The 13,115-nt window shown below is 35.5% G+C and overlaps 1 protein-coding gene across 2 annotated transcripts in view; it reads right to left on the bottom strand.

Moving 5' to 3' along the window:
• Positions 1-13,115, bottom strand: part of LOC145287850 (coiled-coil domain-containing protein 39-like) — a 2,493,216-nt gene that overhangs the window by 1,745,872 nt on the left and 734,229 nt on the right. The window lies entirely within an intron of this gene.

Genomic DNA, 13,115 nt, shown 5'->3' with positions numbered 1-13,115 from the left:
TCGGTAGAAGGATCCCACCATCCTCCCAGCAACCTTGGCAAGAGACCTGATGTACGTGTTCCATTTCAGATCAGAAGTAGAGGTCAAACCCAGAAGATTGTCAAAACATGGAGCCTCCCCAAGATGAGAGCCATCCATTTCAATTGATTCCAAATGGGGATATGAGCGTTGATGGTGTAAAGATAAGAGCTTGGTTTTAGATGCATTAAAACTAACCAGCCACCTCTTCCCACTGTACCACGTGCTCAAGATCAGAGGAGAGAGAACTTTGTCATTTATGGCCTTTGATGTGTTGCCATAGATGTTCGTGTCATCAGCATAGATGTCAACGAATGATTTAAGTATGTGTTTTGGGAGATCATTGATGTAGATCAGGAAGAGATTTTGGCCCAGGATGGACCCTTGAGGGACTCTAGCATTAATACTGTGGGCCTCTGATTTCTGCCCATCAACCACTACTCAAATGAGCCTATCAGAGAGAAATGATTTAATAATTGAGAAAACATTTCCAGTCATACCGTAGCTGGATATCTTATGAAGTAGGCCCTTATGCCATATCTTATCAAAGGCCTTTGATATGTTAAGAGCAATTGCCCTAGAAATGAAGCCTTTGTTGAGAGATTCACTAATCCTATGAGATATTACTGTTAGCACATCTGCTCTAGGTCTAGCAGAACAGAAACCATATTGCATGTCACTAAGAAGGTTATTTCTGCTGAGGTGGTTGACTACTCCTCTATTTAATATGGATTCCAGCAGCTTATTCATGACACATAAGAGACTTATTGGTCTGTACTGAGAGGGAGATGACTTATCACCTGAATTCTTAAATACAGGGCAAACTGATGAGGTCTTCCAGGGGGTCGGAAAGCACTTCTCCTTAAGGCAGCGCTTAAATAGTTTCGTAAGTATGGGAGCAAGTTCTGGTTGAAGCTTTTTTAACACTATAATTGGGATGCCATCAGGGCCAGTTGCTTTACTGGAATCTAGGTTTTTTATTAGCTTGGCGACCTCATGCACGGATATTTGTATGTTACCTAGCTTGTTCTGTGTTATAGGAGGAAATATGGGGAGTTGATGGCCTTCGTCGCATAGGGTAGAATTAGCGCAGATATTTGTATGTTGCATAGCGTGTTGTCTGTTATAGGAGAAAATATGGGGAGTTGATGGCCTTTTTCGCATAGAGTAGAATTAGCTGCAAAGTTCTTGGCAAATAGTTTGGCCTTGTTTAATGCTGATGAGATGACCTCAGGTCCGTTGATGATGGTTGGGATAGAACGCACGGATCCTGTTTGCTATTTGCCAAAAGTGATGGGAACCAAGCCACTGCTCAGCTACTTTGGATTTGACGGACTGAGAATATAGCCCTCTTGCATTTTTTTATTACTCTTTTACAGTGGTTGCTGGCAGTCCTGAAAGCAGCTTTAGTCTCGGTACATCTATTATGTTGGTAGCTATGGAAAAAGTTATTTCTGTGCGTGATGGCAACAGCACCTACTGGGGAGAACCATGACTGGCTGTTAGGTTTTTGTTGGAACTTTTTGGATGGTATGAATCGGTCTATGCCTACAATTAATTATTCGGTCAGGTCTGATTCTATAGAGGACACATCCTTTTTAAACATGGAATGCAGAGGTAGATTATATATGAATGTACGGAAGCTATCCCAATCAGACATAGAGTACCTATACATAGTATGGTGGAGAGGTACGTCTGAAGACTTATTACATTTCATTTTTATCTTAACATACAATGGAATGGTCAGAGGATCCCAGAGGAGATAAAAGGGAACATGAACATAGCTCAGGGGAAGTTGAGAGAAAAAGGTCTAGAAGGCTTGCATACTGACCGGTAGTATTGGGCATAAGGGTGGGTTCGTGAACAATCTGAGTGAGGTCATAGGCAATGGAAAAATCATGACAGAATCTCCCCTCATCATCTGTCTTATTTGAGTGGGTCAGCCATTCCACATTATGGATATTGAATTCACCGCAAATATGAATGTTCGCCGAAGGATGAGCAGACAGGATGTAGTCAATTTTCTCAGATATACTTTTAAAGCACTGTTGTGGGGGCGATAGAGGGCAAATATAAATGCGGTGGTGTAAGCAAGTGCAACCCGGAAGCACATATAAGATAAATTAGGTCTTCTCTGGAGATATCTCTACCACATGGAAAGCCATCTTTAATGTAGACACATATTCCATACCCATGGCGATCTTGGGGGTCAGATTTAGATGCTAAGTTAGAGTATCCTTTAATTATGAACTCATCTACGGAAGTGGTCAGCCCTATGCCAGTTTCGTTTAGAAAGAATATGTCCAGTTTCATCTCCTGTAATTGGGTTTCAACCTCTGGAAGGTTGGAACGTAGACCCTTGATGTTCGAGAAGAAGACATGGTAGTAGGGGTCTACGTTGGATGATGGGGTTCTAGGTTTATTCGTGTTATTTTTTTGGAGATATGTCATGTTGAGGTTTTGAGATTTATGGAACAGGTTGACAGACTTGGTTAGAGTAGGACAGAGAGGGAAAGTAAGAGAGAGAAAGAGAGGAAATTTTTTTTTGTAGCACATAATAAGGTAAAGCCGTAACAATTACCCTCTAGTATGACATCGAGAGGCCCCACCAGAAACTACTGCATGGTCCAGAATCCATTCACCAGATGGCAATACAGCAGCCCCGGTACTTTGCACCTGCTGATAGAACAGCCTCCTTAGTGGTTAATCCAAGGTTCGGGTCCCTGACTATCAGGCGGATAATGTCAGGCCAGATGAAACGTTTATCTCCAGCATCCTTACTAGTGATATGGCCACAAGGATAGACATAGAAACAGAAAATTTTCATCTCAGGCTACTGTTCATGAAGTATTACTGACCTGAAAAACAGCTTTTTCTTCACCCTTTGTCAGAAAAATCACTCATTGGAAATGAGGACTGAGGGACAAAAAAGAAGAAGTGAGAGTTACTGGAGCTACCAATAACACATCCACAGTACATTATCTACTTTCCATTAAAAAAAAAGGGGAGGGGGTAAGTCCATTAAAAAAAAGGGGGGGTAAGAGAGACTTATTAATATCTACTTAATATAAGTCCGTTGTTCCATTTCCAGTTTAGGACGGTACTTGAAGATAGTCCCTTCTCCCCGCCCCCATATTAATGCATGGATATTTTTTGGCTTTATCTACCTCGAGCCAGAATGTTCAAGCATTTCAGCTCAACCCCATAATTAAAATACTATAAAGGAACTTATATCAATTTTGGAAGTCGGGTTATTTTGTATTAATTTAGAATTGATGAACTCGTTTAAAAAGACTGCTTAAGAGTAATACCGGTTGGGCTACGTATTAAGTTTAGGCTAGTTAAAAATAATGCATACTGCAGAGAAAAAACATAATAAAGTCGCGTTTTTCCGAGTTCAAATAATAGTGCAGTTTTACTTTGGAAATGCGAGTATATTTTATTGCATAAACAAATAGTAAATAAATTACATGTAATTTATCATGAATTTGTCAATTACTGAGTACACAAGCAGAGCAGTAGAATTACAAGTGGGTTGAGAGAAAATAACTCGTTCGTGTGCAAGAAGTACAAGAAAATGGAGAGAGTTAAGAACCGATGTAAATAAAATATATTTGTATGGCAAACTTACTGAGATTGTCCAGAAGTTTTGTTGCTTTTATGATACCATTGGAGCACAGAAGCTGGTGCAAGTGTGATTGCAATAATTAGAAGTAGATAAATATGGTTTCAGGGAACTTTTAAAATTACTAACCAGCAATGTTACCGCTATCGATTAAGGAAAGTGTCTATCAAGCATGTATACACGGTATAATAATTTATGGCAGTAGAATATGGTCAGTAAGAGCTAAGGATAGGTGTTGCATGCCAGGAAATGATGTTAGAACAATATGATGGGTGTGTGATGGTAGTTTTACAAACAAGAGTAGAGATCTGATGACATCAGATGATTAAATATGGTCAGTATAGAGTGAAGTGTGTAGAACAAGAGATGTTGTTGCTGTTTTCTGCATCACCGTTTTTCGAACAAGATATTAATATTTTCAACCCTCTAATTGTATTCATCATTATTGAACTGTCAATCTATCTAGCTCATTATCCCTTATCCTCAAGTAGTTTTTCGCCTTGATATGTGGAAACTCATTAGTTTTTAAAAAAGTAATGCAATGCTATTTGTTCCTTAAACCTAACACAGCTGCACAACCTCTTTACGTATTATGTCACATATGTCATTTGAATACATACATTTCTATAAGCGAAGAATGGAGAAAAAACAATATCCAAAACGTTATTTAATTTTGTAAAGATTCTATTAGGCTTTGCATTTTTCTTTTAAATTCTAACTAAAGACAAAGATGAAAAATATGTATTAAAACATAAAACTAGAAACAAAAGTAGCCGTATATCTGTGGCAATGTTGAATCATAAAATGTATTACAAGATAAGCAGAAATGTGGAATCCAAATGAAAGGAAATAAAAACTTTTTAGAATTCAAAAATAGTAAAATAAATAAAAGCTCGAGAAGTAAGGATTAGATAATGTCCTCGTATTCCAATCGCTGCTCAAAAAGCACATTAACTTCATTAGGTATTTTTCATCTTGTTTTGTTTTAAAAAGTAACGTGATGAATATAATCAGAACAAGATGTGTCCTTTAAGCAATGAAAATACTATTTCAAACTTAAGACTGACGGTTATTTGAACAAAAAATAAACAGAAATGAAACGAAATTTAACCTAGGCAGGTTAATCCACTTTCCTTCAAAGGAGGAAATTTCTAGGAATATTAAAATCACAAATGGTCCCTAATCACATGTATATCGTCGTCAGGGGAAATAGTGAGTTTAGATTTTACAATTCTCTCAAGAAGACATTTACATCTTCACGGATGAATTATTATGAATTACCCCTTATAAAAATTTCGCTTATTGATATGCATAGGCGCATTTAACAAGAAACATAAAAAAACATGCTATTTCAAACTTAAGATGGATGGAGTCTCATGTAAAGATAAATACATGGACACATGATCACTGTATCTTTCTCAGAAACGAGTACAATAGTAATGTTCACAGAGAATATCAATAGAAACGGAATAAAAATTTGTACTTCATCTTATTTATAATTTGAAAACAAGGAAATAAGAATAGAAATTGAAATATTGGGTTCCAGGCCTGAAGCAAGAATAAACAGTGGCTGTTAATCATCACTGTGAAATGCCGGTGTGTCATGATGGAGTCAATGATTATAGATGTATAGAAAATTATTTCAATAAATTTCACTGAACTTGTACCTCTTTCAAACAAATCAATGTTATGAAAATTACATTGCACAGTGCCCTGAAACTGAATTTCATTTAAAAAATTTATAAAAAGAAATCACCACTTCTTAAGGTCAAAAGTCACTCAAGCATAAGGGTTAATCAAATTTTTAATAGGATAGTGAACACTACTATGGGAAGATTAGAAACAAAGAGTGAACAGGATAGAATTTGATTACTTAAGACCACAATGCATTAAGTATTTGTTGACATTTGACTTGAATACGATTATTAAGTAAACTTGTGGTATTATAGATCACAGATTGGAATTTTTTAGGAAGGAGATTTATACAGAGAATACTTTCATTCAATCTGCATATTTATAATTGAAAACTCATTTTCAATCTTAAGTGTGACAAACCAAGTGACAAATAATGTAATAAATAATTACATAATTTGAATTTAAAAAACGTTTTTTAAAACGATAATTCAAAATTATCTGTGTTTTTTTATTTGTTTTTTTTTTACACATGAATGCAGATATAACAGAAATCATTTGATCCACACTAAACGGATACTGTAAAATTTTGCTTAATATGCAGTCGACTTTTAAATTTCATTTAATAAAGTTGTGGTACAGTATCTTCACGAAACCGAGTTGGTCGATGGTTTTGTGATTATCACATGTTTTGACTGGTCTTTCTGTTTCCTTCCACGCCCACATTGCTTTAAGATCTGTAGAAAGAAGAGATGAGTGCGGCCCAGTCGACAAACATTGAATTTGTTGCTGGAGGGAAGAAAAGTTGCCAAGCAATCAAAAGAAAATGTCAGAAAGCACTTGTTATAAACAATAACAACGTTTATTAACACAATCTTCAACAAACCCCACGGAATGAAAGTGATTTTGGTTGACTGGCGGAATAAAGTTTTCTTAGAAAATCTTAAATGCAATTAGGCAGCATCAATGATGAAGAATGCAGTGGCAACGGATTTGGTTCTTTAAGCGGCGACAAAAAAACGAACCAACTCGATTTTTCGCTTTGGGTATCCTCTATTAATTGGCCTGATTGTTCCTGATTGGTCAGCTAATGGAGGATGCCAACTAATGGCTATCGTCATAACAATCACCCTGGTTAGGCCTCTGATTGGTTTTAGATAATCGGCTAATCAATTGCAGTCATTGGGAGGGGCTACACAGAGCAATTCTGTAATTAGTTAATGAATGATGTATAGTTATACTGACCTAAAATGTTTGCAAACTTATTTATTGTTTATAATTTTGAAAATTATGATTTTAAGCAGGTGCAAACACCTGCAATTTGTTTTATTTTAGTTCTATAGGTCTTTGCTTCTAATTATGCAAAAATTGTAAAAAAAATAATTTGTGATTTCTATGTTCCATCATAGAAGAATTTGATTTGATTTCGCTAACTTTTAGGGAAATTAAAAGTCATCAAAATCAGCAAGAATTCCTTTATCCATCAGTTCTGGTGGATTTTCTACATTCACAAAAGATTACAATCCTTAAAAGATTCGATTGTGTGTTCACTTTGACAATATTCTGTTAAAAATCAGAAGTGATCGATATTATTTTGTTAAATCACAAACTATATATCATCATTAAGCATTTTCTTTTCATATTGCAGAATATGATCTACATATATCTAACTTCAATAAGCTTCCAGACTTTTTCATGTGCGCATGTGTACACATGAGCATATGGGCATATAGTACACACATCTCTTATGCATGAAACTCTAGTTCCCTTAGTGTACCATTCCAACAACTTCTGGAAAGCTCTTGGGAAGTCCTCTTTAGTGAGTGTGTCAATGAACCTTGTCACAGCCTCTTTCATCTTCTCAACTGTCTCATAACGACAGGCTCTAAGGTTTTCCTTGAGTTAAAGAGATAAGCAAAAGTCACAGGGAGGAAGGTCTGGACTATAAGGAGGATGAGAAACTGTCTTAATGTCCATCTTAGTCAAATAGTCTATGACAAGGATGAAGTTACAGACTGATGTATTGGGACAAACTTTGTGCAAATCTTCCGCATCTTCCATGTATATGTTCGCCATCACTGATATAATAAACCCATTAGCAGGCAAGTCAGCAACACGTGTAAAGAATTCTGCCCACTTCACGAAACTGATCAAGGAAGCACCCCTCAGTACAAACCAAATGGTAAGCCTAGATGTGGTTAGCCTGTTCACTAAAGTCCCAACTAGTGAGGCACTAGCAGTAATTCAAGACAAACTAGCTGCAGACCTCTCCATAGAAGAACGCACATGTGTACCATTGCCAAACTTAATAGAAATGCTGACATTCTGCATAGAAACAACCTACTTCAGAATGAGTACTGACCTATATCGACAAGAGGAGGGACTAGCTATGGGCTTGCCATTATCACCAGTGATGGCGAACATATACATGGAATACTTTGAAGACATGGCCTTAGGTTCAGCTCTCTTAAAGCCAACCATGTGGCTAAGATACGTTGATGACACCTTCATACTCTGGCCCCATCAGGAAGACATCCAGGCTCTCCTAGACCATGTGAACTCAATAAGACCATCGATACAGTTCACAATGGAGAAAGAAAAAGATAACCAACTGGCCTTCCTTGATATACTCATATCACTCACAGAGCATGGGTTTAAGACATTTGTATATCGCAAGCCTACCTTCACCGGACAATACCTAAACTTCAACTCCCATCACCCATACAGTATCAAACATGGAATTGCACACTGCTTACAACATCGAGCAGAGACAATAAGTAGCGACACCATTACATACCACCAAGAAATGGTCAGGTTGAAGAATACCCTCCGTCGTAACAACTACCCCTATAGCATACTATCCACCAGATGTGTTAATAGTATGAGAGGAGAATGAAACCCAAAAACCTCCAACGGTCTGCCTACCATACATACGAGGCATCTTCGAAAAGATTCAGAGAATATGTGCCCCCTACAGCATCAGGACGGTATTCAAGAGCGAGACGACACCTGGTATGAGTGAAGCCCCGCATAGAGGAGAACATGACCAAAAACTGCATATACAGAAGAGATGTTGCGAGTTTGTCTCTGATGTATCGTTATTTTCATGGAAAGTGTTCAACTGAGCTTCAATCCATGATCCCCCCTCGCCAAACTTTCACAAGAAACACTCGTCTAGCTGTAAACACTATCAATAATTTCCCCCACTCTTTATCTGTGCCTAAACCTAAACGTAGATTCCATGAACAAAGCTTCTTTCTTAGAACTGCACGCCTGTCGAATTGTCTTCCGTTTTCCTGCTTTCCGGCTGACTACAATATGGTTGTGTTCAAGTCTAAAGTAAATAAGTTCTTGATGAGCCGTTCCATATAAGTTATTAAATTTACCAAATTTTCATTACTAATGATTACTATATTGACCAATTTCTACTGTACACTCTTTAACCCTTATCCTTGAGTGGCCTCTGGGCCTTGATAATGTGGTGATGCCTTTGTAAAAAAAAAAAAAAAAAAAATACTCCATCCCATGCAGTTGCAGAAACGTTTACAAGGGTGAAACATGCCACCCCCTGGAAGTAAGGGTGGAAGAACACCGAAAAGCGGTAATTAAAGGGGAGACGGAAAAATCAGGTATAGCCAACCATGTCTGGATGGAGAGCGGGGACCATCGCCCCCTATGGGATGAAGTAAAAATAATAAACAGAGAGACCCACTGGAAAGTGAGAAAACTTAAAGAAACAGCTCACATGCTCGGACATAACAACCTACTGAGCAAACCAAGCATAGAGCTGAATGCAATTTGGACACCTCTGATAGAGAGAGAAAATCTTGAATAACAACATAGGTTTAACATTAACAAAAACCAACTAAGAATTGTTCTAGTGACATATGGCCGAGTGGTCCTAGACGTTGTATCAAAGTTTACAGTTACCCATAGGTGCTGAGTTCAATCCTGAACCAAGGCAGTGAAAAAGTAACATTCAAAACAGAGAATCAGCAACTATGTCCCAAAGCCTAGCTGGAGTCCGAACACGGTACCCCCGTAATAATAATAAAACACCTCATCTCAAAAATACAGACAATTACTATATATAATTATTTTTTTACTATAATAATTAAATACCTACAGACACTAGTGTTTCATCCTTTCGGGATTCTTCAGTGCAGGGTGTCACGATTACTACCAGTCGAACGATTCGAACCCCGCGACACGACACATCTCTGGCTCGATTAGCGGAGGCCGTATCCATTCGGCTACTATTAACCGTGTGAAATAGCGTTGAATTTTAAACATTTTAATTTAAATGTTCATTACATCAGACAGACAGTGATCAAATCGTTATACGATGATCTACGCATAAGAGCTAAATTGACCGACTTTTAATTCAACTGAAAGTGCTCAACGATAAGAAACGAATTTCTTAAAGGGGCTGTCATAATTATTTTTTTACTATAATAATTAAATACCTACAGACACTAGTGTTTCATCCTTTCGGGATTCTTCAGTGCAGGGTGTCACGATTACTACCAGTCGAACGATTCGAACCCCGCGACACGACACATCTCTGGCTCGATTAATAGCTACACATTCATGGCCAAATTTGATATTGAAATGTTCATATTTTCATTTCTATTGGACGAAACCACATGAAAATTTGCAGGCATTTTGAAGATTATAATACTACTAGCATTTCAGCCGGCGTTGCCCGGGTGTTTGGAGGTGTATGTTGAGCAAAAAAAAACAAAAAAAACCTGTCAATTTTTTTAAACTTTGATCCCTATTATGACCCCTTAACATTCATTATTTTGGGCTCGAATCAAGTTATTAAGTTAGATCCAGGTCCAAGGAACCTATATCTAAAATTTCAAGTGTTTAGACCCAAAATTGTCGGAGGAGTTTGGTAGAGTTCTCAAAGGTCAAATCGTTGAACTTTGACCCCTTAATCGGCTAATTTCTGGCCGAAAACCGATCACATCGATTTTCCCAAATCTCAGTACCCTGTATATCAAATTTCGAGTCTGTAGACTTAAAATTCACAGAGTTATTGCGTAGGGAAATGTACATACATAGATACACAGACAGACACTGTCACTTTTATAGATATATAGATAGATTCTATGGTTAAAATATTATAACAACTGATAAAAAAGAATCTATATTTTCAAACTAATAAAATATACCTAAATTTGCCTACATTTGTATATATAGTGTCCTCGTAGGCCAGCTCAAATTTTGCTGCTTCTGTTGTCCCCCTTGTGGCCTTGCCAAGCCACTAATATATATATAGACGAAATATGGAATAAGGACCCTAAAAGTTGGGTGACTCAAAGGGAACACTTTTCAGTTGACACCACCGGTTGACGGCCAATGCACGACCATGTGTCATTTGTAAACAAGCATACACAACCTGAATTGTTTGTTTTATTCGTTGTTTTTTTTTTTTTTTTTTTCGGGTGGGCGGGGGCTTCTTTTTTAAACAAAACTTTCAATAAATTCAACATATTGCATCCACATTTTTTTAAATCGTTTAATATTTAAAATCAACGAATAAAACAACTTAGGTTGTGTATGTTTGTTTACATATGCGTTGGCAGTCAATCGATCGTGTCAACTGGAAAATGTCCTGTTTGAGTCTATCGGCTTCCAGGCTCTTTATTCACTACTGCATCCATTACACACACATACTTTTTTGTTAATATTTAAATAAAATTTTATTAATATCACTACATAATCATGACAATGTTTCGGTCAATAGTTATGAATAACTTGTAAGAGGATACACCAGTCCTTTCTTTTAACAGATCACATCCTTAACTTTACTTTTTAAAAGAAACAACTGGTATCCCCTGACGAGGTTTTTAGTTATCCATATCTATTGACGGAAATATTGTCATGAATATCAAACAAATATTTATTTTAATATAAATAAAAAAGTATACCTCGCTCTATTTATTTATTTACCTTGTTAAAATCATTGTTTTTTACCTTTAGATATTCTCAACCTGAAATAATTATGTGTGTGTGTGTGTGTGTGTGTGTGTGTATAAAACAAAATGTATATGTTAAATGTCCCGCCATAAAAAGTTTGTTTTTTTCTACTTACACTCTAAACATGCAAAATGAACACACAATAACGTAAGATCATTCAGTACACTTTTCAAACTATCAAAAATCTCTTAAAGAAATACAAAAACACTAGCACTACTAATACTGCACGAGCCGGCATCTATATCATATAATGAATGCAGCAGTCTCTACATTCGCGAAATGCAACATTTTCTTGTCAAAATGATCATAAATAGAGTAATTAAATTAGGCATAAAAAAATGAACCCGTATCACATATTCTTGGATTTATTCAGAGTTTTGACCTCACTAAGGCTAGCTAATCAAAAATTCATACAACCCCAAAATGATGCTTTAAGAAAATCGTTTTGATTGCACAATAATTCTATTTTGGAACTGTGTTTTACATTTTTCTAGACACAATTTTCAGACTTCTGAAGAATCACACATTTCACTGTTCATCTGTAAAGGAAAGGGACCATCAAGCTGTATGCATTTTTAAAAGGTAAATGAAGAAAAGGTCATTGAAATCTAGCATTCTATTGTTGATATATGTGTGTCAGAATAAAATGCTAAAATATGTGTATAAAAGTTAATCTTATAAACTTTTCATCATTCAAAATATGATTAAAAGAAGTCTTATTTCTATGAAAGAGAGGGTTATTGCATAGGACCAGAGAATGTGTGTGTTAAAATATTGCTACCACTACATTTCAGAATAGAATACGTAATTGCTTACATTCACTTTTTTCTAATTCGATTACAAAATCAGATCAGCGTAAGATTTTAAGACAATTTTCAATAACTGTTCATTAATGATTAACAAAGAAACGCTAGTAAACATGTTTTGTAGTCTAATTATTTTGATCTAAAAAATATAGCTTAAAAATATCATATATATATATATATATATATATATATATATATATATATATATTACCTTACCAATGTAAATCAGTTAAATACTTTCATTTATTTTAAGAGAAATAGAATTTTTTCCCCTCTAAAAATTTAATTGATGAAAAATAAAGATGTATGGGTTTTACACGCTTTTAAATTCAGTTTTTAATTAGATTACTAAGTAGTTTAAGCGTGAATTTTAAAAATTGAATAATATCTTAGCTGAAAATGTAGAATTTATAATTTAAAACATTTTTTTAATTCTAAAATCTGAAAACCTTTCCCATTTTAAATGAAATTCTGAATTTATGAGATACTGTTTCTACATACGAATGTTGAACACTATGAAAGCTGATTAGTGACACTGTCAATTACTTCGCTTGTCATTCATAAGACAATTTCACAGATTAAGTTTCTCACTTCTGATTTTTACTCATTCTAATTTAATCCAATTTTATATTAGCATTTGCCTTTTTTTCGTTTTGGAATTTCAGCTTTTTAACACTATCAAGACTTATTTCTTCAGAAGAAGGAGGATGTTTTATTTAAAATAAGAACATATTTACATAATATTACTGAATTATAATTAGATAATAATTTCTCATGCCACACATTTGTAAAGGAGGTGCGAAATTAAATAATGAGTTGACCTTTTAAATTCAACTGACAGAAAATCAATCCTGTAAATAATTTTTTTACTGTTTATTCTAAAGTAAAAAAAAAAAAAATTTTGTTTTGTGTTTCAGGAATAATTTATGTATGTACCACTAAAATTCTATGGATCTTGTTTGTTATATGGGTTGTCATTGTGAGCACTGAATGTCACAATATGAACGGCAATAACATAATGGTCGAATTTTAAGTAGTGAGAAGAG

The sequence above is a fragment of the Euprymna scolopes genome, chromosome 11, assembly GCF_053919585.1.
Source record: "Euprymna scolopes isolate OS-2025 chromosome 11, ASM5391958v1, whole genome shotgun sequence".
Taxonomy (NCBI): domain Eukaryota; kingdom Metazoa; phylum Mollusca; class Cephalopoda; order Sepiida; family Sepiolidae; genus Euprymna; species Euprymna scolopes.
The sequence above is the reverse complement of the archived record's forward strand: the minus strand, read 5'-3'. Positions and strand labels throughout refer to the sequence as shown.